This window comes from Harpegnathos saltator, unplaced genomic scaffold, assembly GCF_003227715.2.
Source record: "Harpegnathos saltator strain DR-91 unplaced genomic scaffold, Hsal_v8.6 scaffold74, whole genome shotgun sequence".
Taxonomy (NCBI): domain Eukaryota; kingdom Metazoa; phylum Arthropoda; class Insecta; order Hymenoptera; family Formicidae; genus Harpegnathos; species Harpegnathos saltator.
In genome coordinates, this window is record NW_020230582.1 from 378,274 (window position 1) to 386,770 (window position 8,497).

Below are 8,497 nucleotides of genomic sequence, written 5' to 3' on the forward strand. Positions count from 1 at the left end.
CAACCATCCCAGACAGCACACGGATGTCCATTGAACGTCCATTATATGTCCATTTTTACAAAAGACGTCCATAGGACGTACGTTTGTCACAACTTCGGACGTCCGATGGACGTACATCAGACGTCCTACAGGTCCGATGTCCAATAAGGACATCCTTGTTACGTCCAATTTATGTCCATGGACGTAAATCGGATATACGAACATAAATTGGACGTGAAATGTACATCCACTGGATGTCCGGTGTGGGATATTGCATGTTACATAAATCTGCAGTTTTCAATGCAACGTGATATTTTATCCATGATATTTTATAATATCAACATATGAAGGATTAATTGAAATCTTAGCTTACAGAAATTAATTATTGATGCCAAGTTATGCTGACAAAGATAATCTAGGCAACATCTCAATATTTCCTGCTGATCTACAGTTGCTGAGTCAGCGGTGGAAGTACAAATAAAATTGCATTTAAAATTAAAATTTTATTATAATTTTATTGTAATTGTATTTTTTATTACGGCCATTTTACATATATTGTGTTATGTACTTTTAATAAAAATTATAATAAAAATAAAATTCTTTTTACAGCATTACAGTTTATTTCTCTTTATATTAAAAAGACAAATAAATATTATCGATAGTAGTATATGTCAGGGACAGTTTAAATGGCTATTTAAATGAGCTGTTAACGAACAGATTCTGCTTGCTTTCTGCCGTCAAATTGCTGCCAGGTTATATACATAGAATCTGCGCGCTTTCTGCCGTCAATCTGTTACTAGGTTATGTGCGCAGATTCTGCGCGCTTTCTGCCGTCAATCTGTCATTAGATTGTAACAGACTCTGTTTAGTTTTTGCTGCCAATCTGCTCGGATTTCCTGTCATCAAGCTTTGTTACATTTTTGGTAACAGTTTGTCGACACGATCAGATAAACAAATTCTGTGTTAAATTTGCTTCTTTTTTGCCGTCAAAAATTATAACAACATCTGCTCGAAATCTATTTGCACAGATTTGGCTATCTGGGATTGTTTGTATATAAATGAAAAGATTTTTTGTCAGGAAAGAGTTGTACAATCGGAGCCAGTGTCTCTTGTACAAAGTAATTTACGTCTTTAAAGTTTTGAGATTGTATAATATTTTTAGTAAAGTTTTTAAGTGAAATGTTTACAGGACGAATCAAACTATTATGTAACAAAAGTGATTTTGTCACATCAACTGTTTTTTTTTATAGTTTGTTTCTGGCGGGTTAATCTGATTCTTTGTTGCCTTTTCGATACCACATGAAGATGCTTATAGCAACGCGAATTGTTAGTTTCCAAATGGATTTGCTTCATTATTAAATTATTATCCAAATCTGTTATTCACACTGCAAAAGTATTATGTTGTATTATTATAATGTAGGGGAAACTGAGTACATTTGATCCTCATGCGCGACATGATACATTGATTTTATTCTCCCTGACTATATCGTACCAAGTCTCCTCATTGATATTAGGTTATAATTTAATGTCGACATAAAATTGCAACTTAATATCAGTGTGGAGACTTGGTACAATATAGTCAAGGAGAGTAAAATCGATGTACCGTATCGTCTATAAGGATCAACTGTACTCAATTTCCCCTAGTATAATTTGTTTACACTTACTGCAGCGGCATCGTACTGTAAATTTCTTCGAAATATATTCTTCAAACGGTAGTTTAAACAATTTCTCTCCACACGAAATATATCTAAAACCATTAAAAACCCAAAATGATGCGAGCAAACGACAATGCGTGTTGAATTTACAGGTTATAGCATCCGAATACATTCTGTACACTGCGAGTTTCAAATCTGAAATTGTTATAAATTAATGTACAATTAGCCCTTAATATTTAGCTATCAGACGTACGAAAAACACATGGTTCATTACCATTCCTATATTAATTATTCTTTTCGTTGTTTTTAGTCCGTAGGGCTTTATCGATCTCGTATAAACCAAAAACCCTTTAGGCCTCTTCTTTTTCTTCTTCGCTTATTATATTAGCGTCCTAGTGCATACGGTATCACAAAACGAGCAGTAATTTACACAAGTAAAGAACGACAGAGGGTCTATTCTTTTTCGCTGCACTGCTGAACTAGTGCACACTACTGCAATTGGTTAGAGTGAGAGAAAGTATATTTATCTCATGTTTGTTCTTTTTAGCTGAACTAGTGCTGAACTGGGACTGTACTAGAACTGAACTGGAACTGGTGAGGACAGCAAGTGCAACACCAATGTTGCACTGGTACAAAAGTACAGAAAGGTTAAAAGAACGCAACAGTGCAGTGATAAACATGGCGCACCACATTGTTCCAAGTGTTTTTGATATTTATAATGCATTTGATTCCGATTTTTTCGAACATTACATGCTTACATATGTTTCCATTCAATTGGCGGAAATATTTTCTACATTTTTTCCGCCATGTACATATGAAAACGGTTTCCAACAAATTGTAACAACGTTTATGGAAATAAGTATGCTACAGCATTTTTGCTCGTTTGCACGGCAATCGTTGTCCGAATAATGCCTTCAGATTACCCTAAACGATATTACTATTCTTCCGGTGACAGTAACATGATGGCAACTTCAAGGAAACTTATGCCAAGCAACTTCCATTATTATGCCAAGGAACGTTTTGCTATCTGGGAAAAATAAATTCAAATTACATAATAGATATATATAGGTATTCATATATACTATAAGTTTAAATAGCCATTTAAAGGCGTGCATATGCTATTTAATTAAATAACTCACGAAACGACAGAGTCTGCGCACAATTTGCCGTCAACCTGCTGTCAATGGCTGCGTTCAGTAGAACAAAGTGATCAGAGAGCGCTTAGTGATTATTGTCTGTGATTGGAGCATTCTTTTAGATTCTTCATAGACCCAGAAATATTTACCAATCAGGAGCGAGAGTCAGTGGAAAATCTAGTAATGTTGTCCAACTGTTGAGTCTGCTGAATACAGCCAGTGTCTGTCGACAGGCTTTGGGCGCAATTTGCCGTCAGAATTTGCCGACAGGTTCTGTGTGCAATCTGACGACAATTTGCTGTCAGAATCTGTCAGCAGGCTCTGCCGGCAGTCTGTCGGCAATCTGGGCATATAGATGTCTGTCATCTGACTATAGATCCTGCGCGCATTCGACAGATCCTGTCGCCAATCTGACATCAGTCTGCGCACAGATTGCTTACTGGGATTTAGCAATATATAGGTTAGGAGCCATTTAAAACCCAACGCACGTCGCCACCATCTCGATCAGCTGATTGAGTGCAAGGCTTGCTGCGAATTTGCTGCCAATTTGCTCTCGTGTCTTGCACGCATGTGTTGCTCGGTGTTTGGTGCCTATTTGGTGTTAAGTTATGCGCTGCAAAACTTGCACGGTTTTTGCTGCAAATTTACTGCAAAAGTTGCTCCGCACCATGCCTTGTTGCACATTTGGTGGCAGTTTACCAGCAGAATTTGATAACATAAAGTTTGTTGCAAATTTGTTGCCTATTTGCTATCAACACTTGATGTCAACTCTTGCGCGGAATTTGTTCGCTCAGGTATGGCTATATGGGTAGAAGAATGGGAAGATAAATTCATTATACAAACAGCCTTTTCTATGTTTTATGAAAGAGAATGGACATACAATTCAAAAAGAGGTATACACAGTCTGTCCCAGATACGATGAGATTGGTTCCATCAAAGTTCTTAACGCAGCGACATCTATGAGTGAATGATGGTAGGTGAATGTTCTACCCTTCATCTACTTAACCTCAAAATTTGAGCGAATTCGGTTGATATTTCACTGTGGTTTGACATTTTATGTAAAGTCACTTTGTGTACGTCGGTCGAAAAACCAACATGGAACAAAGAGCGAATATTAAATTCTGTTTTAAATTGGGTAAAAGTGGTGCAGAAACGTACGAAACGCTAAAAAATATATACGGGGATGAATGCATGTCCCGTGCACAGGTTTTCCGTTGGTTTGGCCGATTCCGTGACGGTCGTGAGGACTTTGCAGACGATGACCGAGCACCGCCGCCAAAAACTACTCGCAATAAAGAAAACATCGAGAAAGTCAAAGAAATTCTTCGAAGCGACCGCTGTGTGTCTGCGAGACCCATCGAAGAGGAAACTGGGATACCGAAAAGCACAGTCTATCGAATTTTGACCGAAGATTTGGGCAAACGGAAGGTTGCACGATAATGCACCATCGCATAAAGCCATCATGGTACGTGAATTCTTGACCAAAAAAGGCATCATTGTTATCGATCATCCACCGTATTCACTTGATTTGGCTCCGTGCGACTTCTGGCTATTTCCAAACTGAAATTGGCGATGAAAGGAAATCGTTTCGATACCATCCTGGTCATCCAAAAGACTTCGACCGCCATATTAAAGGCCATTCCAGCTGATGAGTATAAAAAATGTTTCGAAAAATTTGTTGAACGTTTCCAGCGCTGTATTGACTCAGAAGGAGACTATTTTGAATAAACAAGTATAAAAAATCAAAATAATAAACGCTTTGTATTTTTTTAGACCAGTCTCATTGGAACTGGGACAGACTGTGTATATTATATATAATTAGTATTTATTGCATGCAATTTTAATTAATACATTTGTATGTATGTTGTATGTATGTATGTAATACATTTGTATATTTGTATTATATATACCAGGTATGTCGGTAATTAATTTCCGGTTTTTGTAACAGATGTCACTAGCCATAAGTATGCAATGTTATGTTTTGATACATATGTCATTTTATTCTACTGACATTAACCTCAAAACTACACAAGTTACGTTCCGCCAAAATAACAGCGTTATAGATTAATAATTTTTTGAAAATGTCGAGTTTTGTGCCTGAAAACGTGCATTTGCGGCACGCATTACTTTTCTTGCTTAATCAAAAGAAAAAAGCCGCTGAAAGTCATCGTTTACTGGTAAAGACTTACGGTGAGCATGCTCCAATCATAAGAACATGTGAAACGTGGTTTCGACAATTCAAATGTGGTGATTTCAACGTTCAAGACAAAAAACGTCCTGGTAGGCCGAAAACGTTTGAAGATGCGGAATTGCAGGAGTTATTGGACGAAGACCCAACACAAACTCAAAAACAATTGGCAGAAAAGTTAAATGTGAGCCGAGTAGTAATTTGTGAACGATTACAAGCGATGGGAAAGATCCAAAAGATGGGAAGATGGGTGCCACATTAATTGAATGACAGGCAATTGGAAAATCGAAAAATCGTCAGTGAAATGCTGCTTCAAAGGTATGAAAGGAAGTCATTTCTGCATCGAATAGTAACGGGTGATGAAAAATGGATTTATTTCGAAAATCCCAAGCGAAAAAAATCATGGTTATCACCTGGCGAAGGCAGCCCATCGACTGCAAGGCCAAATCGCTTTGATCGCAAAACCATGCTCTGTGTCTGGTGGGACCAGGTTGGTGTCGTATATTATGAACTGTTGAAACCTGGAGAAACAGTTAATACTGATCGCTACCAACAACAAATGATCAATTTGAACTGTGCATTGATCGAAAAACGTCCACAATACGCTCAAAGACATGATAAGGTGGTTTTGCAGCATGACAACGCGCCGTCTCATACAGCAAAACCAGTCAAAGAAGTGTTGAAATCACTTGGATGGGAAGTTTTATTGCACCCGCCGTACTCTCCAGACTTGCCTCCATCCGACTACCACCTTTTCGCATCGATGGGGCACGCGCTTGCAGAGCAGTACTTCGCCGATTTCGAAGAAGTTAAAAAATGGCTCGATGAATGGTTTAGCTCAAAGGAGAAACAGTTCTTTTGGAATGGCATCCATAAATTGCCTGAGAGATGGGCAAAATGTATCAAATGGCCAATACTTTGAATAAATATATTAGGTGTAGTAAAAAGAAATCCATTATTTTTGCATGAAATTGAAGGCTTTAATTACCATAGTTAGAATAATGCGATTAATCCAGGTAAAATATGCGCCGTTTTGTTCGATAACTTGTTGCCATTTTGAAGGTAATTTCATTATGCCTCTCTCATAGAAGCCCTCGTCCCTATTGGCAAAAAATTGAGACAGTCGATTTTCACAAGCCTTTCTTGAAGCGAATTTTTCACCAGCAAAATTGTTCGCCATGGACAGGAACAGATGGTAATCACTTGGTGCCAGGCCCAGACTATAAGGTGGATGCATAAGAACCTCCCAACCAAGCTCCAGGAGCTTCTGGCGAGTCACTATCGATGTGTGTGGTCTGGCATTGTCCTGATGGAACACAATTCCTCTCCTATTGGCCAAAGCTGGCTGCTTCTGGGCGATTGCTTCCTTCAGATGGTCCAATTGTTGACAGTACAGTTCCGAGTTAAGAGTTTTGCCGTAGAGGAGCAGCTCATAGTAGATAATTCGCTGCCAATCCCACCAAACACAGCAAAACCTTCCTGGCCGTCAATCCTGGCTTGGCCACCGTTTCCGCCGGCTCACCGCGATTCGACCACGACCGTTTTCGCTTGACATTGTCGTAAGTGATCCACTTTTCATCACCAGTGACCAACCGCTTCAGAAATGGGTCGATTTTGTTGCGATTCAGCAGCGATTCGCAGATGGAAATTCGGTCCATGAGGTTTTTTTTCGTTAACTCGTGTGGCCATACATCGAGCTTCTTTTTGTATCCAGCCTTATTCAAATGGTTCCAAACGGTTTTTTGTGCAATCTTTAGCTCTTGGGCAATCGAAACAGTGCTTACATGACGGTCGGATTCGACAATGTCCATGATTTTATCGATATTTTCGACAATTGGCCTTCCGGTGCGTGGTGCATCTTTGACATCGAAATTACCGGAACGGAATCGACGAAACCAAAATTGCGCATGATTGGCTGTTACAGTATCAGGACCATAAACATTATTCACATTTTCAGCCGCCTGGCTTGCGTTTTCGCCTTTATCGAAGAAAAACTATAAAATATAGCATATTTTCTCTTTGCTAGTGTCCATCTTTGACGCGCGCTCAAACAAAACTGAGTCAACTAATCACAAAACTGTCAGAAAAGTTTTTTTAGTACGAAATCTCATCTTTCTAACGCCATCTAGTGGGACCCGATCGGACTTATACAACGCGAGATACAGTTAACTAAAGCAATCTATTGGAAAAATAATGGATTTCTTTTTACTACACCTGATATTTTAACTATCCATTGTAAATAACGTGTTTTCTTTAGCGAAAAAACCGGAAAGAAATTACCAACATACCTGGTATATGTAATGTTATATAAAGACACGTAATATATAGATATTGAAGTATATAACATAATATATTAAAATATAATATAAAAATTATAATGCGAGAATTCTCCTTTATAAAACATAGGAAAGGTTATTTGTATAATGAATTTATCTTCCTATTCTTCTGTAAAATATATATTTTTATTCGTAAGAGTAAAGAACATAAATTAAAAAAAATAACAGAACATAGCTAGGCGGGAACACCCAACCTGGCGAGTATCAGCACCGCGCACAGTCTGCTACCTTACGCCGTCATTTGGAAATAACTCTGCAAATGTTAAAACAACGGAGCATACTTAAAATCGCGAAATTTCAATTTGTAATTTCTCCCAAATGCTTGAATGTTGCATCGTCTCCGGTTAACAGTAATTTTTGCTAGACCTATACTACATTTCTGCCAAAGCTCGTCAAAATCAGTGACCCCAAGTTTGGCAGCCCTTGTCAGATTATAGCCCAGAAAGAATTAGTCTCGCTCGCGTCGTTGAGCGAGAACGAGTGCGAAAAAGAGGGAAAGGTATTCTCGTTCGCGTCGCTGAGCGAACACGAGAGCGAGAAGGAGGGAATGATATCTCTCTGTCGCTCGGCGCGCCGACGATTGCCGAGCGCATGATCCACACGGATAGACTGAGCCGGCTATGAGTGCGTGCGTGGTGAGGGAAATAAGAAAAGAGCCGTGGACATTGGCATCGTAGTTCATGTGCACGGTTGTACAGGGTGGGGAAAAATTATTGGTCATGCTTTTGCCAGTCGATTCTACTCGTCAAGATCGCCGACATTGCATCATAAACATGGTGCCGCAAAATTAACTTTCAAGGTCATTTTCAATGTCAAATTTTTTTATTAGCTTAGTCGATTCTACTCGTCGAGCTAAACAAATATCTCAAAGGGATCATATGCCGAAAATCAATATTTCATAGAGAAATCTTCGTTTGAAGTTTTTTTGCCTGAAATTTCCAAAAAATCGATTTTTATGAAGTATCAGAAAATAAATCTGATGCTTATAAAGTTCTTAAAATTCTGTTCTGAATATCCTGATCATGATTAGCGAAAATCACCTCCCAAAAATGACCTTGAAAAATTTGTTTTTAAGGTCAAAAATCTGCTTAATCTACTCTTAGCGCTACCCAGGAACAACGACGTGGACGTGGTAGATTTCTGTTCCCTTCGGGGTAACTTGATTATTGTGAGTTCCCCTTGCCTCTCACTTCGAGGTGACTT

The 8,497-nt window shown here is 38.6% G+C and overlaps 1 long non-coding RNA gene across 1 annotated transcript; it reads right to left on the reverse strand.

Annotated features, from left to right (window-relative positions):
• Positions 1-823: 823 nt before the first annotated feature.
• LOC105189400 (uncharacterized) lies at positions 824-2,116 on the reverse strand. Its single transcript, XR_850254.3, has 3 exons — positions 1,909-2,116; positions 1,644-1,829; positions 824-1,364 (listed from the first exon to the last, which is right to left on the reverse strand). It is a non-coding gene; the product is annotated as an uncharacterized LOC105189400 (long non-coding RNA).
• Between the last annotated feature and the right edge of the window lie 6,381 nt (positions 2,117-8,497).